At 41.3% G+C, this 12,775-nt stretch overlaps 1 long non-coding RNA gene across 1 annotated transcript; it reads right to left on the reverse strand.

The window, feature by feature from the left end:
- Window positions 1–11,355: 11,355 nt before the first annotated feature.
- LOC124797839 lies at window positions 11,356–12,512 on the reverse strand. Its single transcript, XR_007016886.1, has 2 exons — window positions 12,390–12,512; window positions 11,356–11,731 (listed from the first exon to the last, which is right to left on the reverse strand). It is a non-coding gene; the product is annotated as an uncharacterized LOC124797839 (long non-coding RNA).
- Between the last annotated feature and the right edge of the window lie 263 nt (window positions 12,513–12,775).

The raw sequence follows: 12,775 nt of genomic DNA on the forward strand, positions 1-12,775 counted from the left end.
TAACGTAAAGTTCTTATTCAACGTGGGCAAAACGAAACGAAACAAAACTGCACGACCACACTTAATAACTAGAGAAACGAATCGTATTCCTGATGCCACACATCGGTGCTAACCAGCCAACAATTGCAAGTATGAACCGCATGAGATCCATCAGATTGCCTGCCACTTCCATACGATCAGCGCCCGATCGTTGTGATTTGCCCACACACCTGCGATCTACGAAGGGACTGGTCGCCCATGCGACGGATCGTGTGCGGGGTCCTAAGACTTTCTACACTAATGAGCCGAAACATTGTGACACTGCCCAACGCGAGATTGAATGCCTCCTAGTGATGCTGCGGCCACGTGAGGTAGTAAGGAAAGAATGTAAACGGAGAGAGACGAATGGGCAGTCATTACAGCGAATATGCTGGCCGCAAATGCGGAAATCCACTGACTTGAGCAGTTCTGACAGCGGGCACATAGTTGTGGCGCTGCGGCTAGAAACGAATATCTCTGAATCGGCGAGGCTGGTCGCCTGTTGGCGTACTAGTGTCGAGAGCATGTATGGAAAGTGGTTGAAGGATGGTGAATTAACGAGAAGACCATATGGTATTCATCTACATCTACATGGATACTCTGCAAATCACATTTAAGTGCCTGGCAGAGGGTTCATCGACCCCCTTCACAATTCTCTATTATTCCAATCTCGTATAGCACGCGGAAAGAATGAACATCTATATCTTTCCGTGCGAGCTCTAATTTCCCTTATTTTATCGTGGTGATCGTTCCTCCCTATGTAGGTCGGTATCAGCAAAATATTTTCGCATACGGAAGAGAAAGTTGGTGATTGGAATTTCGTGAGAAGATTCCGTCTGAACCAAAAAAACCCTTTCTTTTAATGATTTCCAGCCCAAATACTATATCATTTCTGTAACACTCTCTCCCATATTTCGCGATAACACAAAACGTGCTGCCTTTCTTTGAACTTTTTCGATGTACTCCGTCATTCCTGTCTGGTAAGGATCCCACACCGCGCAGCAGTATTCTAGAAGAGGACGGAGAAGCGTAGTGTAGGCAGTCTCCTTAGTAGGTCTGTTACATTTTCTAAGTGTCCTGCCAATAAAACGCAGTCTTTAGTTAGCTTTCCCCACAACATTTATTATTTGTTCCTTCCAATTTAAGTTGTTCGTAACTGTAATACCTAGGTATTAAGTTGAATTTACGGCTTTTAGATTAGACTGATTTATCGTGTAACCGAAGTTTAACGTGTTGGACGACCACGTGTCATCACAAAATGTAGAGGTCAGGAAATCCCCCACTATTTTACCCAGGCAGCAATCTGTGGCAGAACTAACTACAGAGTGCAATTGCTGGAGCAGACACACGTGCTTAGAGGACACCGTTCAAAGGCCATTGTTGAACATGGAGCTCTACATCACACTATCCCTACGCGTTCCTGTGTTGGCCCAAAGAAATCGGCAGTTACGATTGCAGTGGGCACAGCATCACTGAGCTTTCACAGTTGATCAATAAATACGTGTTACCTGTCGAATGAATCGCATTTCTTGTTACACCTGGTCGATGGTTGGGTCCTGACATGCAGTCATCCTGGTGCATGGCTGCACGAAACATGCACCGCGCCAAAGATGCAGGCGGGTGAAAGCAGAATTACGCTATGCGGTACGCTGAGTTGGCCTTCCGTGGGATCTGTGTTGGTAATCGGAGGCAGCATAACAGCAGTGAACTATATGAACATTTTTGCGGACCACCTGCATTGCTTCATACTTCAAGTCTTTCCTTACGGCGACAAATCTTCCAGCAGGATAACTGTCCATGTTGCAAGGTCAGAATCGTGCACCAGTGGTTTGAAGGGCGTTATAGTGAACTCACATTGATATTTTGGTCAACAAATGTGCCTGATCTGTACCCCTTGGTACACATATCAGACACCAGCTGCGTGCCCATAAACCACCATCCCGTAATTTGCGGGAACTGCTCGACTTGTGCGTAGTCATTTGGTGCCACGTACTTCTGGAATCCTATCAAGGACTTGTAGAATCCTTTACAAGCAGAGCCTCTGTTGTACTTATCACGGTATAACTATATATGTGGCCTCTTATCACGGGATAATTATATATTTTTATTTTTATGATTATATTTCCTGATTTTGGTTGAGTGTCTTTAAATTTGTGGGCTAGCTTGAGACTTTTAACTAACTTATACTGCGATAACACTCGTATGGACATCGGCTGCCCCGAAGTACGTACAATATAATATTTTTTAAACACAACGAGCGACACACCGCCTTCTAATAAATAGTTTGCTTGAGCGCTGCTATTTAGAAAAGAAAATATGCGTATTCTTACGCAAACTGTAATTATTAATATGGGTCTCAGGGGCCACTTGTTATTTATGTACCAAATGTCACAAAGATTAACTGAGATATTGCGGAGCTTATTGAATGGAATGATTTTCAATATTTCTTGTTCATTATTTGCAAGGCAAAACTGGAGAGAATCTCACCTGCTGTTAAGCGGCCAAAATGGAACATACTGAACTCATTCAGTGCTGTGAATTTTAGTAAATGAAATGGCTCAAATGGCCTAAATGACTCTGAGCACTATGGGACTTAACATCGGAGGAGAACTTAGAACAACTTAAACCTAAACAACCTAATGACAACACACACATTCATGCCCGAGACAGGATTCGAGCCTGCAACCGTAGCAGTCGCGAGGTTCCGGACTGAAGCGCCTAGAAGCGCCCGGCCACCGCGGCCGTCAGTAAATGAAATCACTCACTACCCTTTTTAACTTTGAAATTAATGAAAGATCAAAACTGAGAAGTCTCTCGCATTTACATTTAATATTATAACATAAATTATTATTTATAAAAGATCGATCGCATAATGGCCGACCAAATGCTGCCAGGGAAGAAGAGTTCCCCGCATCTCGAACTTCTGAAAAAACGTGGTTAATGATAATTAATGGTTGCGACCATGAGGTGACAACTAAGTCAATAATCGTCGTCGTCGGCTGATACTCGTATCCGAGTTTTCATTTCTCTCCTGAGATTTCCTTTGTCACGGTTCAGGCGTGGAAGTGTCGTTGATGGCTTAGCAATCCAATCCTAGCGTGGAACAGGCGGCCACAGACATTACAGCTGATGAAAGGTGGAGGACGTGGCTGAGCCTGGAGGAGTTTACGTCTCTGGCGTTTGTCATTCTCCATTCTTCGACGTTCCAGCTCAAAGTTTTGAAGAGCATTTGAGGTAACTGAGCGCCAGCGACTTCGGTCATCTGCTATTGTGGACCAGTTACTCGGATCGATGTTCAAGTTTTTCAGATTTTTCTTGTACTGATCCTTATAACGTTTGAGAGGGGCACCTCGTGGCCTTTTACCTGTGATCACTTAGCTGTACAGCATTTGGCGTGGAAGTCTGTCATTTTTCATCCGCTGGACATGTCCGACCCATCTGAGTTGATGCCCAATGATAAGAGCTTCCATGCTATGCATTTTTGCTTTCTGTAGAACAGCCGTGTTGGATATGAAGTCATCCCATTTCAGGTTCATGATATATCTTAGCTTCTGTTGGTTGAAGCGTTCTAGTTTCTTCAGATCGCAGCGATATAACGTCCAGGTTTCGCAACCATATAGCAGGGTGGGAATGACTACAGCTTTGTACACCATCAGTTTGGTGTACAGAAGTCAATAATACACACTTTCTAATAACAATTTCTATTATATTTTGCTAAAATACAGAAAAAACTTGCATTAATTAACAGGCAGCTCTATAATGGCGGCCTATCACTATACGAAACAAAAACAGGAGATAGTTCAATCAAAGCATTGTCTCTGATCTTCATGTACTATGTTACACAGAGATTAAACAAAAAGCGGTTCGTTGTTAATTGCATCGATATTTGATAACAATAATTTACATTCTTTACTATTTGTTATACATCGCGCAGACGTACTTAGTCTTTAGGTAATTTATGTTTCACACGTCGCATAACAAAAACTTATTTTCCCTTTTTCCAAATGCCCATTAATGTGACGTACCGTCACATAGTGTGTTTGGAAAGTTGAACAACTCGCTATTAAAATGTTTTGTCTCATCGTTGTATTTCTACGCGCCGATAATGCATCCGCTATTCTCTTATTCCACCAGTCCTACCGCCAGATGGCAACCGCGCTGGACCTGTGTCATTCGTGGCGTATCCTAGTGGAACGCCCTTTTCAAGCAGCCGCAGAACTTTGCTACCTATTCCCCATTCAACAGCCGCTGCCCGCTGTTATAATACCAGCCTGAGCGCACGTCTTTACGACGTCATCAATGTAGTGTTAACTGCTGGCCGACACAAACGCATGCTTTGTGAAAGATTTCGTCAAACTTCTATGACCAAGCTACTTCACTGGAGACTTTACACGCTTGCAAAATTTTTCGTCATAGCTGTTGGGGAATGGAAGCCGAATAGTTAATCACCTGTACAACAGAAGATGTTGGTGGCGAGCTCACTGCTTGAATAGAAATAGAAATGGAAGAAATAGAAAAGATTGTGGGTGATACCGTGAATAGCGATTGGAGAAGCTTGAAGTGTTCACCAGAATTTTTTCCGTGAGCTGCAGTGAGGGGACATAAAGATCAAAGAAAATTATTTGACGACGGGCCAAAAAAACGTTTTCATTAGCACTCATGAAAGTGGTCCCTGGTATTCGACACTCATTTAAGAAATGTCATGTCTTAATTTCATTTATCATAATCGATGTTTTTGGAAAACATACGTCATTCATGATTTAAATAATGAAACACTGTAGTAGTTACGTATTTCTTCATGCTTAATATGGCGCTTTTCGAGAATTTATTCTCATTATCAAAAGGAAACATTCACGTAGGTACTTCATGTTGTGTTTGTATGTGTGTGTGTTCTGTCTCTCATGCTCTGCAGTTGTTTTTAAGTTTTACTGCAATCGGACATATGTCTTTTGTCCCATTTTCAGAAACATCATACGAAGAACCTGTGTAAATATTAGTATTTGATCATGAGTATAGTTTCTCATAAAGCATCGTACAAAAACGCGTAGCTGGTGCAGTATCTCATTGTTTCAATCATGAATACTATTACAAAATGGTTCAAATGGCTCTGAGCACTATGGGACTTAATATCTGAGGTCATCAGTCCCCTAGAACCTCGAACTACTTAAGCCTAACTAACTTAAGGACATCACACGCATCCATGCCCGAGGCAGGATTCGAACCTGCGACCGTAGCGGTCGCGCGGTTCCAGACTGAAGCGCCTAGAATCGCTCGGGCACAGCGGCCAGATGAATGCTATTTCTGCTAATGATTGTCGGCAACCGGCGAAACCTATTCCTGTTTTTAATACCGTTATCAAATTCCACAGTGTACCATTTTACTTATAATTCAAGAACCACGTGCCCAAATATATAAATCACCCAATGAGGAATTTATGAAGGTTAAATGAGGTTATTTGGAGTACAAATAAACACATTTGCCGCGCTGGATTAGCCGAGCGGTCTACGGCGGCAGCTAATGGTCTAGTCGCTAGCGTTGCTACCTCTGGATCACGGGTTCGATTCCCGGCTAGGTTGGGGATTTTCTGCCGGCACGGTCGCTCAGCGTGTTCGGTCAAAGGGCTAGCTGCCCTCTGTAATAAAAAAGCTGAGTTAATGGATCAACAACGAACTGAAACGGGTGTCTTCCGACGTCCGCCCAGAGCAGATACAACGAACGAAAACGAACAAAATGAGATAAAAAAAGCGGTCTAAGACGCTGCAGTCATGGACTGTGCGGCTGGTCCCGGCGGAGGTTCGAGTCCTCCCTCGGGCATGGGTGTGTGTGTTTGTCCTTAGGATAATTTAGGTTAGGTAGTGTGTAAGCTTAGGGACTGATGACCTTAGCAGTTAAGTCCCATAAGATTTCACACACAATTTTTTTAAACACATTTATTTCACTTATGTACTCTTTGCACACATTTAGCTTTTCACACCTCCATCTCCTTCCACATCTTTTCTTTTTATAAGTAAGCTTCACGTCATACACAGAGCAGCAACTTCGAGTGCATCTGGTTGCTGCAGCTATGTCTTTTGTAAGATTCGAACCGCTTTTTCCGGGTTTTGTAGTCAGTGTGTTTTGTGTTATGAAAAATTTCGTATTCTTCATACTTCGCAATGATCACTGTGGTGACAGACAGGCATCAAACATATTCGCCATTTTATAGCATAAACGAAGTAAAGCAAGCGAATCGACGTGTAAACAACGGTCCTCACTCTAACTTTTGTCAAAGATCTTATGTCTGTGTCAAAGACTGTCGTCAATGAAAGTGTAGTAGTGAAGCTTTTAGCAATAGTCTTTGATAAAAGTTAGAGTGAGGCCATCGTTTACATGTCACTTTACTTGCTTTAGTGCAGTTAAGCTATAAAGTAGGTTTGGTGCGTGGCTACCACCGCCGTGATCGTTGCTAAGTATGAAAAATACAAAATTTTTCAACCACAAAGCACGCTGACTACAAAAACCGTAATAAGCGGTTACAATCTTACAAAGAAACAGCTGCAGCAATCAGCTGCATTCCAAGCTGCTGCTCTGCGGATGATGGTAAACTTACATAAAAAAAAGAAAAGAAAGGACATGGAAGGTGATGTTAAAAGCCAAGGATGTTTAAGGGGAGGTTTACTATCTTTGGCCCGAAACTGAATTTTTTTTTCGCGATGTGTTATAAATATCAATGTCGAATTTGGTCAAAATGTTTGTTGATATTTCCCCTACAAACTAAAATTTTTTCGACCAGAAATGTCGAAGAGCAAAGGCGGAATTGCCGTCGGAACGAAACAAAGTTTCGATGTAGACCCCCACGCGCAGTATGTCACAGGTCAGCCGGTTCGTCTGAAATCAAAATTGAGTTGACGTTAGCGAAGTATATAAGATTCTTTAGGAGTTATACCTCGCTTAAGTTATTTGGACCATAGGAAACAAAATGGCGACCATTAAAAAAAAACGTTTTTCATCTATTTTTCGAATTCGTCAGCCAAGTAAAAATATTTATAGTTGACGGATCGGAATAAAAGTGGTACATCTCCTAGACAATTTAGTTATCTTCGTCGGAAACAAAGAATCATGGCCGGCCGAAGTGGCCGAGCGCGTCTAGGCGCTACAGTCTGGAACCGCGCGATCGCTACGGTCGCAGGTTCGAATCCTGCCTCGGGCATGGATGTGTGTGATGTCGTTAGGTTTAAGTAGTTCTACGTTCTAGGGGACTGATGACCTCAGATGGTAAGTCCCATAGTGCTCAGAGCCATTTTTTTTTTTTTTTTTTTTTTTTTTTTTTGAAAGAATCATGCCAGTCGGTTCAGTAGATTTGAAGTTACCATACTGAGCGATAAAAAAAAATTAATTTCGAGAAATACGCGTTTGAAGTTTTGACTACATATAAATGCAATATTATGGAACTTACTTTCACTCTGCTATTTCGGGTCCATAAACTAATTCTTCCTCTGTCTCATAGAGGACGTTCTGCTCAATCTGGGTCATCCTGCGCTGCTCCAGAGCCGCTCGTACGGCCGGTGACAGGCGGTTTTCGGCCGTTTGAATCCGGTGGTCGTCCGAATGCATGGCGAACTGAGTCGAATAGAGTCCCAGGGTGACGTCCATCGTTGTCATGGACTTTAGTATTGCTGAATACCCTTCGTTGAAGCTGCTCACAGCCAGGAAAGTCGCAATCTCCACAGTCTTCGCACCAGAATGCAAATGCTTGGGGACTAACTTCCAAACACACGCGTTCAAACTTTCATTTGAATTTTGTATGTTTCCTCCCAAGCACCGGTACAATAACCCGTCCTTCGAAAGAAAAAAAACTGGTGCGTGAAATAGGCCGATTTCAGGTAGGTGCATTTTTTTGTTCAACTGCGAATAACAAACATTTCCGTTCCGTATTCGGAAAAACCGTTTCAGGGATGGATTCTAAACACTTTTATGAATCCAAAAATGCAATTTAAAGAAATCGATTTTTTGAACCAAAAGATAGTAAACCTCCCTTAAAGTATATATAAGTGAAACAAATAAGTTGATTTGAACTCCAAATAAATTTATGAATTCCTAATTGGGCGATTTATATATTGGTTCACAAGTTTCTAGAATAATGTCTAAAATGGTACACTGCGGGATCCGAGTAATACATTTAAATCTGGAATAGCTTTCGTCTGTTGCTAAAGACCTTAAATTAGCCATGAGACTGCCTTTAGCAGAAACAGCATTCATGTTTTGAAGAATGAAACACTGCACCAGTTATGTATTTTTTCACAATTTGCACAATGCTTTGCAAGAATTTATTCTCATGATACAATGCAAATATTTACATAGGTATTTTATGCGATGTTTCGGAAAATCGCACAAAAGAAGTCTGTCCGACTGCAGTTGACCATAATAATATAAGTGTAAGGCAAGATAGGCAGAACAACACACATACAAACACGACATAAAATACTTATGTGAATATTTATTTTTGATAATGAGAATAAATTCTCGAAAAGCATCATATTAAACATGAAAATAGATGTGACTAGCGCAGTGTTTCATTATTTAAATCGTGAAAGCTACAGCTGCAGGTTTTCAAAACCATCGTTTATGATGAATGAAATTAAGAAACGGCATTTCTTAAATGAGTATCGTGTATGCAAGTTGGGGGGCCAGTTTCACGAGGGCAGATGGAAATCTCTGTTCGCCTATTCTCAAATAATTTTCGTTGTTTTCTATTTCCTCGCACTATCTCTCATGTAGGTAATACTGGTGAATATTTCGAGCTTTTCCTCTCGCTATCTACGGTTTCACCAGCCGTCGGTTCCAGTTCTCTTTCTTTTCAAGCAGTGCACTCGCCACCAACATATGCTTTGTGAACTGTTTGCCTTCCATTCCCAAATAATTATGACGAAAAATTTTACGATCGTGTAATAGCTCCAGTAAAGTAGTTTGGTCAAAGAAGTTTGACGAAATCTTTGATAAAGCAAGAGTTTGTGTCGGCCACGTAGGTTAAAATAAGGGAAGATAGCATTACCTATGTTGAGAACTAGGGAGATTCTAGAGTCCTTAGTGTCGGCCGACAGTTAACACTACTCGTGGCCAGCGGTAAATACAGGCCTGAAAGCATGTCTGTGTGACGTCAAGCAATGCAATGTTACTGCCGGCCGACACAAACACTTGAAGCTTTTGGCCCATATTACACTGTAAAAGGTTTTTGTCAAAAATTTCGTTGAACTTCTTTGACTTAACTTCTTCACTGGAGCTGTCACACGATCGTAAAATTTTTCGCTATAGTTGTTTGGGACTGGAAGCCGAAAGTTGTGTGTGTGTGAAATCTTATGGGACTTAACTGATAAGGTCGTCAGTCCCTAAGCTTACACACTACTTAACCTAAATTATTGTAAGGACAAACACACCCACCCATGCCCGAGGGAGGACTCGAACTTCCGCCGGGACCAGCCACACAGTCCCTGACTGCAGCGCCTAGACCGCTCGGCGGCAAAGTTAAACGCCTGTACAGTAACATATGTTGGTGGCGAGCGCACTGCTTGAAAAGAGAGAAATGGAAACGATTTTGGGTGAAACCTTGCATAGCGAGAAGAAAAGCTCAAAGTGATCACCAGAATTCACTTCGTGACCTACAGTGCGAGGACATGAAGATTAACGAAAATGATTTCAATTAGCGCTAATGAAAGTGATCCTTCGTATTTGCATATTCGACACTCATTTAAGAAATATCATTTCTTAATTCCATTCACCGTAATCGATATTTTTGGACAGATTGCGGCTGTATCATTAAGGATTTAAATAATGAAACACTGCACTACTTACATATTTTTTCACGCTTAATATAACGCCTTTTGGGAATGTATTCTCGTTATAAAGAGGAAATATTTATATAGTTATTTTCGTGGTATTGTTCTGCTCTCTTGCCTTGCAGTTGTATTTGTGTGATGTATTGCAATCGGACAGACTAATACATAACTGGTGCAGTGTGTAATTATGTAAATCATGAATGCCGTTTCTGCTAAAGATCCTCTCATGGTTAGGTTAAGATTTTTAACAACAAGCGAAAGCTATTCTAGGTTGTAATACAGTACTCGAATCCCTCAGTGTGCCATTTTACGTATTATTCCAGAAACATGGAGGAATTTAGAGCACAAATAAATGCCTTTATTTCACTTGTATGCACTTTGAACGCACTTAGATTTTCACATTTCCATCTCCTTCCTCATATTCTCTTTTTATATTTAAGCTTAACATCATCCGCTGTGGAGGAACTTCGAACGTAGCGGATTGCTGCAGCTATTTCCATCCGCTAATTACGGTTTTTGAAGTCAGCGTGCTTTGTGTTATGGAGAATTTCGTATTCTTCACACTTCGCAATGATCGCTGTGGTGGTAGCGACGCACCAAATATACTGCATCATTTTATATCTTAAATGCGCTAAGGCAAGCGAGGCGACATGAAAACAACGGCCCTCGCTCCACAGAACAAGAAAAAAGGGAAACGCAACTCCCGTGTTAAAAGTGGGAAACACAGATCAACAGCAGCGCCTAAAGTGGTATGGAAATGAACTAAAATATGAAAACATTGCGGGTTGCGTCTCCCCCCCCCCAATTTACTTACGTTGCAGGTTTTATTTTTCTTTTAATTCTATTACCTTATTTTTCTGGTGTGCTATGTAATTATTTTGGCTGGCATCATAATTAAATAATGGAAACTCAGCTATAGCACACTGTACTACAGCAGAGAGAAACCTATTCAGTAATATTTTCAGTGTATTTTTGACGTTTGCGTCTGGCAGACAAGAAAACATGATAGGAGCAGCGACTGTCAGGCGCAAATGCCAAAAATAGACTTTTAAATTGACATGCTTATATTGTTACCTATCAACATGTAAAAGCTCCAGCATAGATGCAACACTTGAAACTGAGAGTAAGTCGAAACAAGCTTCTAGTGTAAATAATTGAAGCAAAAGAAAAGTAACATTGTAGCAGCTAAACTAGACTACAAATATTCCTGAATAATGTCATAATTTTTCCTCATACAAGCTGCTGGATTAATGGAGGAAAAAAGCCTATTATTAAGAGTATAAGTAGCAGTTAAAGAGGTTCAATTAAGAAATATTTATCACAGTATTAATTAATGAAGAATTCTAAAATTTGTTACAAGTTTCAGGAGTTGTAAGTTCTGAGTAACTGCTCAGCAAACTTGCACTACTGACCATTAATTCCTTAAAAAGGTTCCTACATCTTACTACTGTAAATGCTTCAACACAAAAAAGAAAACATCAATACAATGTACCAAAAGCAGGAAAGGTGAATAAAAACAGTGAAATGAAAACAAAACTTACTTTTTATTTATTTCTCAAACACACAAAAAAATTTTCTTTTAACTGTTATAAAGCTTTAAACCGTTTTTCACAAGGAACACCTGTCACATGTTTTGGAAACACACCCCTGTTTATCCTATGCCTACATTTATTCACAAAATCTTCTTCGAAAAAATGATCTTCACAAACAAAATAAGAAGCACAGTTCACATTTGGTGACAGTTTACAAACACTCTTCCACTTTAGAAGCAACTCTTGATGTTTTCAAAACCTGTAGAGATGCTTGTTGCAAATTTCCTCCGTTGAACCCACGTAATAGCCAGATGAACAGTCGGGGAACTTGCAGGGTTATTTCAACGTCAATCTGTTGTGTTGAATATTCTGAAAAAAAACCCATAAAAGTCTTCATTAAATAAAACTACTACAGATATATTAAAGTTATTTAAATAAACAAACGGAAACCACACTGCTTAATTCACAATAGAGAAGAATACATTTCATTTATAGGCTACGAGATTATTTAATGAAAAATATTTGCAATCAATTGAGGAAATTTTTCAGCAGGAAATCTCTTCAATTCCACAGTGAACTTTATGAATTTAAAGTAAAAAATCTGTTTATAATGAAGATGAGTAGTATGTAAATATGAAACAAATACAAAGACGACTGTAACCGAGGACCACAGACTTCAGTGCAAAGCAAGACGATATAATATATCAAAACAACCACCATTGGAGTTTAGACAGCTCTCATTGGTCAATTCCAGCTTCGTTTGACCTCTAGCGCCTCTAGTGGTCTGGAATGGAAGTACTTGGCTTGTTGCCTCTTCGCCCATATAGCTTTCACCACCAAGCCTCGCTCTAACTTTTACCAAAGATCTTTGGTAAAAGCTTCCCTACACTATTAAAAATCTGACCGAAGAGCATTGATAAGTATTTATCGTTGGCCACGAACACTGCCCTGCTGACGCCACACATCCGAGCGCTTAAACCTGTGTTTATCGTAGACCATGGGACTACATTTCTGACGTCATACATACGTGCGTTTATCGTTGGCCAAGCGCTGTTGTACGGTGACGTCTTGTGAAGAGGCAGCGACGGATCTGCTACAGTGCTACTGACGCTATCGGCTCGCCTCCCGCAGCCGCCGCTGCGTTGCGCCACCGGACGGCCCGTTGTGGCTGCGTTGCGTCTGTTTGCGCCGAAGCGCCGCGCGCGACCTCGCCGCAAGGACGGCAAAGCAGCTCATCGCGCCGTGCAGGTGTCGGCAGCCTGCGTTGCGAAACCCGCCGCCGGGTACAGCTTGCCTGGAGTACAGCCGCCACCGCCGCCTCATCTTCTGGCAGTGTATGCTGTGAGCGTGGCAGCGCAACCTGATCTTTAAGAGCTAATGGGAGCATATAAATGCACTCGTTATCGAGACAAC

The sequence above is a fragment of the Schistocerca piceifrons genome, chromosome 5 (genome assembly GCF_021461385.2).
Source record: "Schistocerca piceifrons isolate TAMUIC-IGC-003096 chromosome 5, iqSchPice1.1, whole genome shotgun sequence".
Lineage (NCBI taxonomy): Eukaryota > Metazoa > Arthropoda > Insecta > Orthoptera > Acrididae > Schistocerca > Schistocerca piceifrons.